The sequence below is a fragment of the Mus pahari genome, chromosome 16 (genome assembly GCF_900095145.1).
Source record: "Mus pahari chromosome 16, PAHARI_EIJ_v1.1, whole genome shotgun sequence".
In the NCBI taxonomy this organism is placed as follows: domain Eukaryota; kingdom Metazoa; phylum Chordata; class Mammalia; order Rodentia; family Muridae; genus Mus; species Mus pahari.
In genome coordinates, this window is record NC_034605.1 from 43,094,646 (window position 1) to 43,113,799 (window position 19,154).

The following is a 19,154-nucleotide window of genomic DNA, read 5'->3' on the forward strand; positions in this document are numbered from 1 at the left end:
ACATTGATAGTTTCCCTACTGGAGCCACATTGCATTATGAGCTGGCACAAAGTTCGGTCGGACACGGCCAACACCTGGAAAATTTACAGAGGCATCCAAATACTGTCATCCGTGGCGGAAAACCAACATTAGGAGTTTGAATTTCCTCCACACGACTCATTCCAACAATGCACAGTTGGATAAGGAGACAGCAGTTCTCATTAACTTGGTGAGAGCATTATCGGGAAGCTTGTTGCTTCCCGAACAAGGATGCAGCTTCAAGACAGACGTGAAAATTCACGTCTCCAAAGCTGTTATGTCCACACAATTACCTTAATGTGTCCCAGATTCAAACACTACATAGCTGTTCCTGTTAGTTACTGGACCTGATCCATGAGAACTGCTGAAGCCTCCCCCACCACCCCACTGCCTCCAAGTGGAACGATAGTGTCAAATCTGTAACACTGAGTCCTGGACCATACCCAGCCCTCAGATGTTGAGGCCAATCTAATTAAATGACAGTACATTGGGAAGGGAGACTGTCAGCAGAATGGATAAAAAGACAATTCCAGAACTTTCCAGAACCTTCTATGGTGATCTACAGAGGGCAAAAGGACACAGAGTGAGAGAGAGCCATCTCCTGAAACAACAGCACGTACTCAGTGATGAACTGTTACTGTTGTCATTGTCTGGATGTTGCTGTGTATAAAACCATGACAACGCATAACCTCAACCTGAAAGGAAACTGAAACACAAGTGTGGGGACATCTATATGAGAAAGGAAAGGACATTTGGGAATTCCAAGGTGAGGAAACCTTTCTGTCAATCACAGCTCTCTTACTTGCTATTGTTTTAGAGCAAATAATTTACACTTCTCTAATTTCCTCATCTCCATTATAAATACAAGACATTCTCCCGGAGACAGAAAGGGGGAAATTGGTTTGCTATGTGAGTTATCCACAAACTAAGGTTAAGTGAACTCTAATTGGATGCATATATAGTAAAGACATAATAGATTTTAAACCAGATAGAAGAAAATATAAGAGAATATTAATTTGATGGAGGGTACAGAAAAAAATTTAACATAACTCAAAAAAAGCACAAACCATAATTGGTACAAGGAATTAGGTAACATTATAATTAAAGGTTTCAATTTAACACGGTCACACAGAAAAAAATTAGCAGACAGATGGTTGAGCAAAGATATTGAATGGACAGATAATATATCAGAAAAACATGTCGAAATCTCACACAAGGTTAAAAATTACTGAAAGTATATAGGACATTTCCATACATTAACAAACTCATGCCAACAATTCTATATAAAATGACAAAATTAAGTAAGCAAGCTGCCCAGAGAAGTTCAAGCAATAGCAAGTTCACAAAAGCAAGAGCACTCCAACTTGTCTTCACTGCAAACTAAAATGATAATAAAAGGGCTGGGCAGAATGTCACATGCCTTTAATCCCAGACCTCAGAGCCAGAGACAGGCAGCTCTCTGTGAGTTCTCAGGCAGCCTGGTCTACATAGTGCAGTCCTGGACACACATAGAGAGACCTTGTCTAGAAAACACTAACTAACTAACTAACTAACCAACCAACCAACTAACTAACTAACTAACTAACTAAGCAATACTGGGATGCCACTTGAGATGCATCACATCAGGAGACCAGATTGTGGAGCACTGAGAGTCTGTTGAGGGCAGGGCCTTCCTGCACAGTTGACAAGTAAAAGACACAAGCAGCTACTCTGCAACTCCTCAGCGAAGTAACAGTTGTGCGGTCAGGCATGGGGCAAGTCCTCATTCGGGAAGTAGAAACTGGAGGATCAAGAGTTCCAGGTCATCCTCGGGGACATGGCAAATTTAAGGTCATCCTCAGTTATGGGAGACCTCATGTCAACAAGCAAGAAAAGCACAGCTGCCCATTAGGGTCCAGCAACCTCGTGCCTGAGTATGTATTTCAGAGACCTTCTTACAAAACACCATGAAGATACAAGTTCTCTTCAGTGTGGTTTCTGACAGTCCAGGTGCAAGGAGTCTGCTCCCCACCAAGAAAGAAAATGGATATAATAAAACAGTGCCCAGTTATGAGATCTAAAATATACACATCATGATGGCTCTTTTAATATTATATGCATTATGCAGATATTAGAATACCACATACATTGTGCTAGCTATTGGCATACAGCATACACCAGGCTAGCTATTAATTAGAAAATCTCATGCATCAACAAGATAGACTTAAAGCTGTGGGGCTGAGTACAAGGCACAAGTAATAGAATGATGTCTATAACTTTATATCCTTTATGAGACCCTGTATGAAATAAAGCCATGTTACCTACAGTGACACAGATTTTTAAAACACACATCAAATGCACTCCAAAGATAAATAATTATTTCTATCTCTGGAACCTAACACAGTTCTAGGTGACTGAGAAATGCACCTTGAATAAATCAATAATAAAATGCAGAAGACAAATATAGAGACTATGCCAAAATTAACCCCAAGTCTTGAATGGATGCCATAACAGGGTGTGTATGTGTGTGTGTGCGTGTGTGTGTGTGTATGTGTGTATGTGCGCATGTGAACACGCGTGTGTGTGTGTGTGTGTGTGTGTGTGTGTGTGTGTGTGTGTGTGTGTAAAAAGATGCCATCATTGTCAGATTAGAATGCCTTGAGTACTGAAGGAGGTTGGTAGATTTAGGGTCTGAATCTTTTGATTTTGAAGACCTGAATAATGAACTGGAAGTTATCTAAGCCTGGGACTTGAGAGATGTTTAAATTTGAATGTCAGCTGCTAGAGGAGATTTTAAGGGGAAGAAAGAGAAATTAAAGAAGCAGAGAGACAATGGAACCCATGTGTGGTGATTACATGATAACACCGACATATTAAAACTTGTACAGGATGGAGGAGGATGGCATGTGCCTGAAAAGAAAGAAGCAGATAAAGAACAGTCATTGATTGGCATCCACAGAGGGAGGGATGAGGTGAGATGCATTGGGGGTGGGGGGTGCAGTAGCAAAAGGGATAGCACGCTGAATCTCAAGGCAGGATGCCAGAATAAGACAAACTCCTTGTCTGCAGCTCCTTTGGCCTAATATTTGCTTAGAGGTAAAATTAAAGTTGACAGACTTGGTGGTGGGGGTGGGGGAGAGGAGAGACGTGAGAAATTCAAATTTAACATAAGAATAAAAACCTCCGGTTCCCAAATCCATAAGCTGAATTATCTAGAGGAGACTGCCACAGCCTGATAAATCCCTGAACGACTTTAATTTAAGATATCCCGAGTTTCGCCGTCCTTCAGCTACTCCCCTAGCTCCAATCTGCTATCAGCCAGAATCAGAAAGGGACCCAAGATAAGAATAAATGTAAGATTTACTCTTATTGAGTCCAATTCTCCTGTGTTGGGTCCATGGGGAACTGCAAATGATCCTCCCAAGTAGCAAAGGAAAAGAAAAAAAAGGGGGGGGGGAGGAGAAAACTTGCACCTGTTCTCCAGTGACGGCGGCGTCCCATTTCTGAGGTCTTCCCATAATTCATAGCTTTGATTGCAGACAGGTTTGTACCACATGGTTTGCTTGACCACTGGTCCTGTCAACAAGCTATGCCCCACCCATCCCTGAGCGAAGCCCCTTCCCACCACCACCAACCCCCCTCCCCGTGCTCACCAGATACTTAAAATTAATGCCTATTAAATAGTCTAGACATTTTTTTCCAGATTTGAAAATCATAAAGGGGTCAACACAGTAATGTGGCAACCAGAAGAAAGGAAGAAATATGTCTGGTAAAGGTGTTACAAGGACATATCATGGGACGCTGAGATAGGATAGGGATGGCCTATCTCAAAAGCACAACAGTGGAAAGGCGAACTAACGTTCACCTGATGACAGATGACCTGCAGCCACATGGAAGGGCGTAAGAATGTTTCTTGCGATTTCTGAAGTGGGTTGATAACAGAATGCACTCTCACTGCAGTCAAATGGACAGGAGGATGTCACCGCCCCCATATTCAAGTGCACTGAATACTGGTAAGACTAACGCATTGTGGGAAAACTAAGAAGCATTAGAATTAGTTTTTGTAAATGTACCACAGTTTCTGTATCCATTCCTCTATTGAGGGACATCTGGGTTCTTTCCAGCTTCTAGCTATTATAAATAAGGCTGCTATGAACATAGTGGAGCAAGTGTCCTTATTACCAGTCGGAAGATCTTCTGGGTATATGCCCAGAAGAGGTATAGCAGGATCCTCCGGTAGTACTATGTCTAATTTTCTGAGGAACCGCCAGACTGATTTCCAGAGTGGTTGAACAAGCTTGCAATCCCACCAGCAGAATTAGTTTTTATCAACATGAGCAACCAATGGAGAGCAGCTCATTTTTTGTGCTGACATTTTCAAGGCTTTTTATTAAGTTTTTATAAATGCATTTACTACATATTGGGCATATCGTCTTTACATCATCTTATCCTGTCTTTTCTCCCTCCACCTCCCACAAATCTGTTTCTACCCAGTTTTACACTATTTTCATACTATACATATATGCCTGATTTTTTTTTTTTTTTTTTTTTTTGGATCTGTGTGAAACCCAGGAAGCAGAAATGAGAAAAGAATGCAGCATTTGCCTTTCTAAGCTTGGCTAAGTCACTTAGCGTCACTTCCTCCAGTTCCATACATCTCCCTGCCAACCACATGGCTTCATTCTTCCACTAAAAATGTCACGGGGTGTATACAACACGGTTTCTGCTCCATTCTTCCTTTGTTGACCTCTGGGTTTGGCCTTGAAGCTGAGTTTGTAGTGTTGCCAGTCTTATCAAAGGTTCAAAAGATGACATCCTCCAGCACCAACTTCAGACAAGTCTAAACCAGGGTATGAGGAAGATATCCTGTCTAAGAAAGTTTCTGAGTACCATGTAGTGATGAGGGACTATAACGTCACATCTAGGGTTTGATACTTACTTATAAAATAGACACCAGTGGGCAGCTAGGCTCTTAATAAGCCATCTTTCTCAAGCACGGAGAGATTCAGGACTTAAGACAAGGAAGAAGGGTCACTTGTGTGATTGTCATGTCCAGGACTGCAAATTGTGAATATTTCTGTGCTGGATAGTTTTGTGTCAACTTGGCACAGGCTAGAGTTATCAGAGAGGTGGGAACCTTGATTGAGAAAATGCCTCCATAAGATGGGGTTGTAGATAAGCCAATAGGATATTTTCTTACTTAGTGACATATGGCAGGAGCCCCATTCTGGATGGTGCCATCCCTGTCCTGGTGGTCCTGGGTTCTATAAGAAAGCAAGCTGAGCAAGCCATGATGAGGAAGCCAGTAAGCAGCACCCTTCCGTGGCCTCAGCATCAGCTCTTGCCTCCAGCTTCCTGCCCTGTTTGAGTTCCTATCCTGACTTCCTTCAATGATGAACAGCGATATAGAAGTATAAGCTAAATAAAAATCTCTCTTCCCCAAGTAGTTTTGGTTATGATATTTCACCACAGCAACCATAACCCTAACAAAATCAATGTCCAGTACTACTGGCTCCCTTCATTCATTTGTAACAACATTATGGTCCAAGACAGACCACAAAGCCTCAAAATCCAATCAGTTAATTAGGTAATCACTGTTGCAATGTTGTACATCAATGCACTATTGTTTACAACTCTTATAATGAAGAGCCATTTAACACAAGTTTTAAATTTCTAGTCACTAAAAGATGACTCAGGAAGATGGTGAGGGATACTGAAATTTCAATGAAATAATCGAGTGACTAATTGGTGTTTACAATGTTATATCCCGAGATGGGTAGATGCATAGATAAAATTTGCACACACAGAATTAATGACAGAGCAATGGTTTGGGTTTTTTTCCCCCTAAGGTTTTAGTGAGCAAGACTGATATTAATCATTTAAAAATGAAAAAAAAAATCACAGATTTTCATGTTAAGAACTTCTTGTCATTAAAACATTTTCTCAGATGAACTGAAGGGTCCTAAAACATAATAAGTGAGACAGCCCAAGGGTGTTCACAATGACACAGACTCTGTGACAACTGAGCAGAGGCTGTCAATGGGTCTCAAACTTTAGTCTCCTTGGACTAGAGCAAACGGAACAGGAGGAGACCAGTAAAATGTTACATATACATATAGTACATCTCTGATATTTTCCTGTAAAATTCATGCGAAAACATCTAGAATAAAAGGTTCCTAAAAACTGAAATAACCTGGGCTATATTGTGTGTCCCATGTTATGTAAGACCCAGCTGTTAAACTGTAGATACATTTAAGGTAGCTGTACACTTGTTTCCATAAAGGGAACCTGAAGCTAATCTGATTCTCTATGCACACCACACTCTTCACCATGACTCAGTAGGTAAATGTATCAATGGTGTATATTTTTGCTGTGTTTATGTATCGTTGTCGCAAAACCCTTAAGTTTGTTCTTGTCTCAAGGGAGACGAGGGAGTAACTTCTCTGTGCCAGAAAAACACCCATTGAATTAATGATTCCGAAATCATATAAGCTATCGCTATATTACAATTTGAGTAAGACAAAATCCAAAGCTGTTTAGGTAACATAAAATACTGAATAATCATGAAAATTAGTGGATTGTGAAATGAATGACCACCTACCGTCACCGATGAAGCTGGCCCAAGACTCTCCAGTTTATTAAAGAAGGCATAAAGTATATGAGAGTGAAAGAATTTATAATGCCTGAAGCTCCAAATACACCCACTCAATTGTTTTCTTGATGCTGTTTACAAACTATTACAACAGTGCATTATCTGTTTTACTGGTCATTTGAGTTTTTGCATCAAATAAATTCGTATGTTGCTTTGTGCCCAGCTTTGCCCTTTCTTCATTTAAATCATGCAGCTTGAGTTTGGAGGGACCTGCAAGCTGAAGTGCCTGGTCATTTAAGTCTTATCACTGATGTCATGTTAGGTTTCCAGACAGTTGACTAAATTAATTCTGTTCACCTCATTCTCCATCTTCCCGACTGAATCGGTGGTGTGGTGTCTTTGGAGAAGAATCTCCTCCAACACACTGTGCTCTTTTTCCAAGACATACTAAACTTAAAAAACAAAAAATCACTACTCACACAGTGTTTTATCGAGTCCTGGACAAAATGACTGTCATTACTATATTATGTATCCAGAAGATGGGCTACAACTCAAACCTGCTGAATGCTGAATGAAGGAGTAAGCATCCATATGTAAGGACACGTCACACACACACACACACACACACACACACACACACACACACACACACATTTATAGAGGCTCATTGACTCAACAACAACAAGCTTTCCAGCTACTAGCAACTAAATGCTCATCTGAGAGTTCTGAACAACCCTCCTGTTCATTATCTGATGTCTCGGAACTTTTAGGCACAAACTGTGGAGAAACACAAACATAGTATGACAAGATGCTGGGTTGGACACTCTCCTTATTTTCGTCATTTGCGGTTACAAGACACAGAGAGCTGTTCCCGGGATCATAACACAACCTCTCTCAGTGACCCAATTGCGAGGAAATGAGAAGGGGGTAGAAGGAGCTTTCTTCTTTCTCAGAAGGAAGGAAACACACACCATCCTCCCTCACATCTCAGTGGCTAGGAACAAACACCTGGCTATTCATACTGAACGATAGATTCCTGCCTACCACTTTCACTGGAGACAGCATCCTTGATAAGAAATTGGAAAGACAGGCCAGTGGGATGACCCACTCAGCCCAAAGACCTGCGTTCAAGCCTGAACCCATGTGGAGGAAAGAGAACTGACACCCACAGATTCTTCTCTTCCCTTCACACACATGCCATGCCATTCTTACCCATATCAATGCATAAATGCATACATATACTCATAATTAATAAAAATGTTAAAATATGGAAAACAAACAAAATAAATAAATATAGAGATAAGGTAGATGATGAGGACCAACATACAGGGTAAAACTCATGCTTTTCAACATAAAGGAAGTCAGAGATCAAAGCTTTGGGTCCTAGAGGATGCCAATTTCCTGTTCTTATACTATTTCTATGGAAGCAGATTAGGTCAAAAGTGCTGTGATTTTTCTTATTACTCTAGCAGTCCAGTAGACTATGGGGTCTAAGAGGTGAGACTATTTATCAGAGCCATTTTGGCTTCATGCATATCTAAAAATACTGATCAAGGAGAAGTCTTGTTAAGGAATATCCTTTCCTTGAGTTTCCTAAAAATCAACAGCATGGCAGAAAATAGGCATGCAACTTAGCTCCAGAAGAGGGGTGAAGAGATGCATATCAAAGTAGAATCAAACTCCACCTGAGAAAGAGAGAGTAGGTGTCGGCAGAAGAGACTATGGTCATACAGTCAAAGGCACTGAGAAAAGAAGAGTAAAGCTGAACTGTCTTCTAAGAAGAAGACAGGAGTTCGTGGACCATGTACTGGGATCATCAGAGACCAAGAGGGACCAAGAGGGATGCTTCAGCCTCAAGCCTGTGCTGTAGGACCCCGAAAGGAGGAACTCCCTCGGGTCCGGAACTCTCTTGGGTCCCCAGAAATTCGAAATACACCTTGCTGCAAATCACATGAGGTACTTTATTTAACGAGGCCCCGGGTCGACTCGTATCTCACGCAGGAGACAGAGGAAGTCGACCCAGACCCTCAGAAGTAAGGGGTTTTTATGGGGTTAGGGTTGGGGGGGACGGGGAGAGTTGGTGCAGCCACAAGTGATTGGCTCATTTGAACATACAATGCAACAAGATAGTACGCGTGCNCCAGCCGGAGTGGCAGAATTCCAGAGGCCGGGGCATATCAGAGTCTGGGGCACCTCTGGTCAGTGTGTGACCCTGAGTGAACCGGGGTGAGATGCCTCCTTGGCAGATGGTTTATGAGCTAACCTTGACAGCCTCTGGCTGGCTCCGGCACTCCTTTCCTTTATCTTCATGGTCTTGTTAGTCTTAGCGGCCGGGCGGGCTCCGTAAAGTCTGGACTTTGTCTTTTTACAGTGTTCGGCCTTGAGCCTTTGAATATTTCTTTTAGTTTCAAACATAGGAAGATGGGTGCCTGGCTGGGGCAACTGAGATAATTGCCTAGCTANCTGTCAGGTGGAGGAACAGAAGACCTTTAGCTGCCCTAAAAGAACAAAGGCTCTTTACTAGCCACTTTCCTAATGATCTGGGGAACAGGTTTTGGGGAAGTGTTAAAATTTAGGGCTCCACAGTGCAGAGAATGAAATGGTGGACTGGATGGCAGTCATCCACACGGAATGGTTAATTCTAGAACAGGTAGAGAAACAGTCATTGCAACTGCAAAAACAGTAGCCTGCCCACACTAAGTTCCTAGGAGGGATGGATCCCATATGATGCCAAGAGAAGACTCTGTGACTCTAGCATCCCAGAATTCCTTCCCTACAATAAGGGTAAGAGCTATTACAGACTTCTGGTCAGTGGAAAGTAGTAAAGGGGAAGGCATCTTGTACAAATAATCAGTTTCCAAGTGACCCTATTTCCTTTGTGTCTTGATACTGCACCTGGGGACCACCATTACCCTTTTACTCTGTTCACTGTTTTCTTTATAGGAGATAAATCATTTTGGTTCTTAGTGTGTATGGGGTTTTTCGCTGTTGTTGTTATTGCTGCTGCTGCTGCTGCTGCTGCTGCTGCTGTTTGGTGTTTTGTTTGCTGTTGGTTTGCTTGTTTTGAGAAAGAACACAGGAGATCACTTTCCTAACTTAGCATTTGAGAGAACAGACCCACCTGAGATGAAACTCCCCCGTGAAGCCCATAGAATAATGGATTGCACAGAAGAAGTCCACATCATATGGAAGAGCAATTGGCCTGCCAGGAGCTGTGGGCATTCCAAGCCAGCAAAACACTGGGGCTCCCTGCCACACAGCTGCAGATAATAAAATTCAGCTCATAATCCGACTGAGGGTGAAGGGGGATTCCTCCCCACACAATCAGTTCTCCAACTGAGCACACAGCTAAAACCTCCAGCACACCTTTCAGAGACCCTGGCTAGAGAGCAGCTGAGCTGGGTCTGGCAACTGCACCCATAGAAGCGAGGAGTTTAAAACAATGTGTCTGCAATGTGGCCGAACGAACCATTAGAAAAAGAATGTATTATGATTATCCCTCTAGCTTTCATCATTAACATCCTATGTAACAATAAAAGATCTTTTGGTTACTAGCAAAATATTTTGCTTAAATTTAAAAAGACTATTTCAATATCTTGGATATAGGCAAGAAAACATCATGGGACACAGTGCAGAGGAAGGATATCTGGCTAGAAATAATAGATAGTGCTTAGTGCATTTATTGAGCACTTACTGTTTACTACGACCATCTACTCCAGCATCTCTTAGATACTGAACATGGAACTCAGGTCCTGATACATGCAAAGCTACTGTGCTATTGAGCTGTACCTCCAGCCCCGCTGTTCTCTTTCTAAAATTCATATTTGAATTTACTTTTAAAAAATAGGTGCATGTTACTATCATCATTTGAAATCATTATAAATTGGGATGATAAAAATTGGAGAACCTTCTGGTTCTGCACACCCCTGACTTGCCTAGTCGAACCCATAGAGTAAGTTAGTGTGAGCTAAGAGATAATGCTCCTAGAGTCTGTAGTGTTAACCACTAAATTAGAGACCTTCAGGTAAATAGACAGTCACACTTCATACACATCTTACAAGATAAAAATATCAAGCAATACATACCTTCCTACATGTGGCTCCTGAGTCAACTACTTCTAGGAATATGCCTCCATAGTTGTTTTTGGTGTTTCCACTATGTGGCTGCGGACTCGGTGTAGGCCCTCCTCAGATGCAAGCCAAGCGCTCCACCCCTGAGCTTGCTCTCTGGGGTTCTGTTTTGCCTTTTACTTTGAGATAGGGTTTCCACTTAATTATCCAGACTGTTTTTTTTTTTTTTTAATGAAATCTATAACTTGAGCTTCATATTTCTCTGCCTTGGTATCTCAAGTAGCGTGAAGCAAATATCCCGTGTCACCAAGTCCAACTCTCCATGGGTATTTTGTTCTTCTGAACCATTCTAAATCTGGCATAGGTAACCAGCTTTTCTTTGTGGCTTCTCTTTAGTTCATTGATGCTATCAGGTATGTGTGTGAATACAGGGTATTTCAGAAATATACAAAACCTGAAGCCTGTTCATGTCTCTGAGGCTAGGAAGGGGGTGACAAACTACAGTATATAAAATATCACAGGGGCATAGCAGCATCCAGTAAGTTTTGATAGGCATATCATCTAATCACTTAAGAGTTATTCTATTCCCTGAGACACTGCAAGAGTATATGATCCTGGCTACCTTCCTAGGTACCTTTGTTAAAACTGGTCTCAAAATAAAAATAAATAAATAAATAAAACGGGGGCTGGAGATGTGATTCGGTGTTAAAACAATTTCCTATTTTTGTATCAGACCCTAAGTTCAATTCCCAGCTAAAACCAATCACAGGACAGGTATAAGCATCGAATGGGAGAGGTGAATGAGAAAGATTTACAATGTGTAAAACTCCATGTGAGTGCTTGGGATTAGTCTATGGCCACAGGTGTGAAAATACAGTGTTCTTTCAGTGAACCATAGAGCAAAATTTTTAAAAGAAAAAGGGGAGAAGGGGGCCTTCGAGAAAGCTACTTAGCACAAGAATTGTGTATTTAAGTTGCCCTTGAAAATTAAGAAGAGAATATTACTCTCTACCCACTTTATTCTGGTTATAGTACGGATATATGTTGAACCTTCTGGGGTTGGTTCTTTGGGGTCAACACTGCCAGATTTTGTCCTGATAGATCTCAGGATATGTTTTACAGCAAAAATAAAAATTTGATTTTGAGGTGACCCTAAGAACCCTGACAACTCTGTTGGGTGAGATTACAGGTGTGGCTCTATTTAACCCCTAGAAAGGATCATGAGCATATCAAGAAAGATTTTTTTTTTTCCAAAAGGCAACACTAATTTTCAAGTGCTTAGATTGCCGAGACAAGGATTTTCCTCCAATGTACAATTCATCAACCTCTGTGTTCACTGTAAAATCAATCTGCTCTGTCTGTATGACATAAACAAGTCATTCCTCAGGAATGAGACAGACCATATGTGAAGGTGTTTTACGGAAGCACGATGGGGAATACGCCAATCAAAGAAGCATCTGCATTCTATTTCAGTGTCAACTCACATGTGTGTCATAAAAAGGAAAGTGTGTCCCATGTATTAACGATAGCTTTCCATAGCTTTCCTGCAGAGCTCACTCACACCTTCCCTAAGCAACACACCCAGGGCAGCTACATAAAGCTCTTAAAGAGAACATGTGAAGATCTCAGTGTACAGGGCCAGCCGTGTGTGCCTTTTGCAAACATCTGCCCCTCCCTTCCCTGACAGAAGAAAACTTGCCTTAATTCTTTAAAGGACTTTCTCTCGGAAAAATCAGCATGGTCTTATCAATGCATTGATGAATATCAAAGCCTTATGCAATGATGAGAAAACAGGAAACTCTGTAAAGAGCAGCATTGTTCTCAAGAGAACTTACGCAGTTCAATTGAGATGGATTGACAGAGAAAAGGGAGGTGGGACCCAGCTCACTTCCAGTATTAGCCAGCTCTATGACCTCAGGCAAGTCCCTGTACACCCGACAGGTCCCAGCTTTAGACAACTTGTATGAGCTGACAGGGCTGAACTAAGTCATCCCCCAGATCCTCCCCCTGCTCTGAATGTGTGTGAGTCTCCTGTTGCTTAACCGCCTCGTTGCATTTGAATAGTAATGGGATCCTTTTAAGGTTGGCTCCTGACTGGAAACCTTCTCCCTAGTTGGAAGTTAGATACCTTGGAAAACTATGTTAACTTCTTTAACCCACTAGAGTGGTATCTGCTGTTTTCTAACACCTATTAGAGCAGCTTCCAGAGGTACTTAACACAGACCCTGGCTTCCTTGTTCAGACAAATCACTGCACAAAGATTAAGGTGCTGCATTAGAAAGCCCAGAACCCAATTTGCTCCTCAGGCAATGGAATTCCATGGCTGTGTTTAAACAGCCAAATGAGTGGTTATTTATGTAATTAACTAAATGGACATTATATGCTTTCTCCCCAAAGTCCCTGGTTTCAGAGGGAAAAAAAAAATTAAATTAAAGTGTCCTAGTGGACAATGTCTTTTTTGACCTAAAATAAAATGAGACTTCTCCTTTTCTGTAGGGGAAATTTTTAAGACAGCCCACCAGCGCCAGTAGTTGTCTGAAGCCATGGGTGGGACCAAATTCCGTATATTATGTTTGTCCTTTACATACTTACCCATGGTCAAGTTAAATGCATATATTAAGAACAGCAAGGCATTAAAAACTGTCTAATAGCAAAGTAGACCAATTATAGGAAGATACTATAGTAAAGATACGGAGGGATAGCCTTTATTTCCAAATATCTTATAGAACGGTAAGCTCATTCTTCTGATGGTAATGCCAGACTGTACAATGCCAATGTGACAAGACAAACAGAGGTGACAGGCACCACATGTACTCTCAGGCCAGCGTGCAACGATTACTTGAACATACACCCTGTGGTCCTGTGACAATCAGTCTGGCGACTGAGCTTGCAAAGTAACTAAGAAAGGGTGGTACTGTTAGGATGCAAATGACAATCCAAGCAATGATTCATAGCTTGGGCTGGACCCACAGAGATGGTGCAAGATTACATCATGCTCCTCTGAACTGCATACAATTAAGAACATATGCATTGTCTATTTATAGAAACTTGCATTTAATATTTTTTGACCATTGCTTCCTGCACAGAACTGCAGACATCAGAAGGAGCTCAGAAGATTGTGAATGGGTCTATCTGGTTTTCCATGATTCATATCATTTCATTCTTGTGAGCCCATAGCTATCATGTACCTTCTACCATCCACTCTCTCATTAGCCTTTTTTTATCCTTATATTAAGTATGTCACCTAGACTTAAGATGCATAACAATTGATGAAAGACTTATATCCTTTAGTTTCAAAATATAATGGTAACTCTGAACAAAAAGGAGAGGGTGGCCACTGAAGGGGTTGCTGTCTCAACATTTTGAGAAGGAGGATGGATGTCTAAGTAACAAAATAAAACCTTGGGCCAAAGATTCCACAATCCTTCTTCAGATGACCTGACAATCCGCAACAAATCACATGGTCACAGGAACATTGCCCAAGTCAACCAAGCCTTTGTTATGTAGGTATGGGGATGGAGAGGTCTATTTTTAGGAGGCGGTGACATTCCTGGAGGGAAAGATGGCCAGTAGGAACAAATAGTACTGGACAATTCTCAGCCTTTTGACAAACAGTCATGGAAGAGACCTTAGCCCAGAATGCCTTTAAGTGTACAAAATTTTCCTCTGGAAATAGTGGAATTTTGAGATCGTTGCTCATATGTCAGTTCTAGTGGTGATTATTAAACATTTGCAGGTGACAAAGGTATCGGCGATCTTTTGGCAATCTTATAGTATCTAAATTATAAGTACAAAATGGCCAAGCTATCACATGAGTATGTACATGAAGGAGAACAATGTAAATATAATGTGGCACAGGCTTTGTGCACTGGGGGACAGTGAGGTACAACTAACTCTTTCTAGAAGTGTCCCTAAGGATTTGCACCTGGCTTCCAGGACTCTTTTGGCCATCTGAGGGGACAAACAGTCACAGTTCCTCTTCCCCTCTCACAGACAAATAATTGAATATCTTGTTGGCTGGGAGAGAAAAGCCAAACAGTCTTTAAATTCCATGGGAAGGACTGGCTTCTAGGAATGAAATTTGCATTTGACTAGCTAAAGTCTCCCCATGTTGGGAAAAAAAGAAAGAAAAAAAAAAAAAAAGAGGAATTTTTTTTTTTAATTCCTTTTTGGAAAAAAAAAAAAAAATGAGGATTTCAGAAATCTACCAAATCTACCAATTTTCCAAAATTGGTAGCTACAAAGGAGGCATTGTGCGACCAGTGTGAGTGAGAGTAGAAGACAAAGCACCCAGGCACACAGAGGGGAAAACCATCATTCCAACTTTCTGGAGCAAGCATTCACTACTCACTTGGTATGATGTTTAGCTTTGAAGCCTGGTAGCTCAGTGTTCTATGCTAAATGCATCTTAGGAGGGTTTGGAGAGGATTTAGGTAGGGGCTTCACTAGCCCATGACTTACTAGCTCTAATTAAAAACAAAATTATAGAAACTGTTCAGATGGTTAACTCAGACCAGTGAAAACAGAAGTTTATAGTTGTGTAGTAACCACCTAAATCCTTATCTCTGGTTAAAACCAAAATGTACAAAGGCTTCCATATCACCGTCCCCCAAATGGCAGCAGTTGCAAGAGGAGAAAATGATTGGCAGTAAGTTCATTTGTGTTAACAGATCGCAGTGTGAGAGGGTGAGAGAAAAACATGTTCACTCATTAGCTTTCTGTTTGTTGGCTTGACACACATGAACTGATGAGATCCAGCTCTAGAGCAGGTACTGTAGGTCTTGGGCAGGAAGACCTAGCTGGAAGCAGCTCAGAGGTGCTTCTATCTGCAGCTTCCCTATAAGGTGAGAAAGCAGAAATGAGCAAATATGCTGGAGTTTTTGTTTTAAATTATAGTAACTATGTAAAGGAAGCAGTGATAAGAAAGAAAATAACCAGAGTTGAAGTAGACTCGACTTTTATGACTCATCGTCAGGCATAGCCTGTCCTGAAAAATGAAATTGGTGGTGAGATCTGTCGAAAGTCCTAACTAACCATAGCAGGAAGTAGGTGAACATTCCAGATAAAGAAGGCATGGAACACAAAAGCCTTCATGTTACCCAGTGCTTAGTCTGTCTGATAAATAAAAAGGAAGATGTCTGTGGACAGTGACAAGTCATATTGAATAACCTCCGCCACCCTTGTGTTAGTCAGCATTTGGTCACTGTGACAAATTACCTGAGTTAAGTATCTTCAAAGAGAAAACAGGTTGCTTGGGCTTATGGTTCCAAGCCTTACAGTTCACAGTTGCATGGGCCTGATTGGGGCCTTCATCTATGTAGTATATCATGACAGAGAACAGATCATGGGGTAAAGGCTGCTGACCTCATAATGGCTGGAATCCACAGACAGGGACAAGAGTGAGCCTTAGTTCCAACCTTCGCTTGAAAGGCATGCATCTAGTGACCTAACTCCTTCCCACTGGACTCATCTCCTGAGAGGCTATCATCCCATCTCTTGAGACTCACAAGCTAGTGACTAAGCTTTGAGCATTAACAATCCTTGATTTTAACTTTCAGATAAGATAGAGTCTCTCTGTAAAATGCTCCTGACAATAGCTTCCTTTATAAAAACTCTGCATGCACCAGCCTCCATGTATATTATCATTCAACTCTCAAGGTCACTAAAAGGATGGGGATGGGGTGAGTTATCACATGTGCTTGAGAAAAGAGAAAATAGCAGCAAAAGGGCTAAATGCACTGTCCAATGTAGCATCCACAGTGGTGGCAGGACTGGATTTCACATCCAGCTTAATCTATCTGCAAAGCCAATGTGTTTCTGTATCGTTCCTTGCAGGTTTGACTCTAGAAACAACTATTGACCCCCAGTGAAGGGGCTTCCCACATAGTAAAGCAGAATGCATTAGACCATGTCTCCAAGGCAGCTGTATAGTAACTTCTTTGCCAACCTGCTCTGCTTGCAAAGACACCTTTCCAATTCTTGCATCAGGAGATATAATCCTTACCCTCTGACTGGCCCTGGGGCTTATTTTGAACCATTAGATAGCATTTTTAATGATGTATCCTGCCTGAATCCAGAGCTCTCAAAAACTGAGTAAATAACATGGAGGTTACTAGTTATTAAATCTTCTGCAAATCAGAACATAGCACTCATAATGAAAATCTGTAAGATGCCTAGTTGGTAAGAGAGGCAGATGCAAAGTGTCCTAAAGTTAATGCTCTATTAACAAACATAGAGAAAGAACAGGACTCCCCTCAGTAGCTATGGTACCACTCCCTGATCCTGCCTTAGAGTTAGAGCTTAGAACCGGATCACTTAGATCCTTAGGTCTGGATAAAAATGCTCTCTCTCCATAGGCTCAGGTATGACTACATGACAGCAAGGTTTAGGGGGACTGTGAAATCTTTGGGATATGTAACTCAGTGGCAGCTGTTTATCTCTGGGAATGATCCTTGAAGGTCACATCTGTTTCTGGTCTGAGCTTGATGCTACTTAATAGGACTGCTGAGGGAGGAAATGCAGCACACATTGTCTGTAGACAGCCGAGTCTACAGACATACCATACCTTCCCGTCATGGTGCACGAAGCAAAACAAACCCTTTTCTCCTACGTCTCTTCAATCAAAAATTTTGTCACAGCAAAAAGAAAAAACCTAAATGTTGAAAACAGATGCCAAGGCATGGGATTACTGCTGGGGCACATGTGACCATGTTCTTTGTAAGCATTTGGAGCTAGCTTAGAGGAAAAATGTGGAAGAGTTGACAACTCTGATCTGGGGAAGCATTAGGGCTCTAAAGATGAGCTTATTGAACTATTCTGGTGAAAGACTGGAAGAATGGAATGCAGTAGGAAAGCAGGCAATGAAGATTGTACTCACGGGGTCTCAGATAGGAGCAAGGACTCTACCAGAAATTAGATTTCAGGCCATTAATGTTACATCCTGGCAAAGACTCTAGCTAGGCTCTGCTCTAGTTCTGAACATCTGAGTGGGGCTGAATTAAAACCTAATAGATGGATATATAGACTGGAGGAAATTTCAAAGGAGCGTACCATTCAGAGTGCGGCATGGTTATTGCTTTCTGCTTTCAGCCAGATTTACAGTGAGCAGAAAGTAGTTCTGAAACATGTGAAAATCAAGTCGCTCAGACAAGGAAGGACCAAAAATGAAACACAAAACTCAAACGTAGGTAAAATGTGGGTATCACTTCTGTGACTACTAGAAACTGGCACCATTAAGCAGAAGCTGGGTGCTTTATACTGGAACTAGAGCCGAGGTAGTTTGAAACCAAGACCATGGTCCCGGTGTTGGGGGCAATGACACTTAAAAGGCTTCCTTTTAAAAAGTAGAGTAAGAGAAGACATGGCTGCTGTGGGGGGGTGGGGGGGGTAGGGGTGCAATACAAACAGGACTACTTAAGAAAGCAACGTTCCTAGTTCAGCTATTCATTTAGATACTTCTGTAGTTAGACCCCAGGGTGTTCAGCTCGGCCTTGGTCTGTTATCAGACCTGGATGCTAGATTTTTCAGGCATGCCAACTGTAGGTTATATGGAGACAAAGGCTTGTACAAAGCTTGTAGGAAAGAAAAAATAAAAGACTATGAAAGCAGGAATGAGTACATGGGTGGGATTGCCTGAAGGGAGGTATGTGCAAATGTGAATCCATAGAGATGAAGCCCAAGTTTCACTTCTACAGCACAGATACTAAAATGGGAATTAGCGCCTTCATACAGAAAACAATGTACTCATAGCCCAGGAGACCATAGTCCTGCTGCTTTTAGGAAGCATGGGTAAACGTGTTTATGGCAAGAAAGTCAAGTGAATGTGAGCAGGAATTACAGAACACGTGATTCAATGGCGCAATTAAAGTTAATGTTATAGCCTCAAGCAAGTAGCTCTGACTGAAAGTGTGAGTATAAACCTTGATAAATAAACCACAGGTGGATAGATGGCCCAATGGGAGACCATTCAAGGGGAAGACCTTGGAGTGGGCAGACAAATGATGATAGGAACACATGACCTGTCACTGCTGTCTCTTTCTTCTCCTTAGCAAGCTTACTGCCTCTGCCCCATGGCTGCAGTGGTTCTTAGATGGACCTGTCACTAGAATGTGATGTGTTTCCTCCCTTGGAGGGTCTCCACTAACCCCATCTTGTTTCATGTATTACGTGTGTTTGTACAAATACAACCACAAGCATGAGGAGAGTAATAAATAACAAGAGTTAAGGTCTTCCTGGATGATAAGTGAACAGAAGCTCTCAGCATGCACCTCCAGCCACACCCAGCTCAGTCTTCCATTTCTGCCTCCACCCTACCATTTCTACCTCTACCTTACCGCCACTCTTTCCGTATCACAGGCTCCTCTTTAAGACGTGGCTCCAACTTTCTCAGAGGCCTTGTCTTTGTTCTCTAGTCAATGAGATCACTATCTTTTTTATGGGGTGCTTTGTAAAAATATGTTTTAAACCATCCATAATTTACTCGTTTACACATCCGC

At 41.7% G+C, this 19,154-nt stretch overlaps 1 protein-coding gene across 1 annotated transcript in view; it reads right to left on the reverse strand.

The window, feature by feature from the left end:
- The window catches only part of Ofcc1 (orofacial cleft 1 candidate 1), a 278,420-nt gene that overhangs the window by 118,005 nt on the left and 141,261 nt on the right, over positions 1–19,154 (reverse strand). The gene's annotated exons all lie outside the window — the stretch shown is intronic.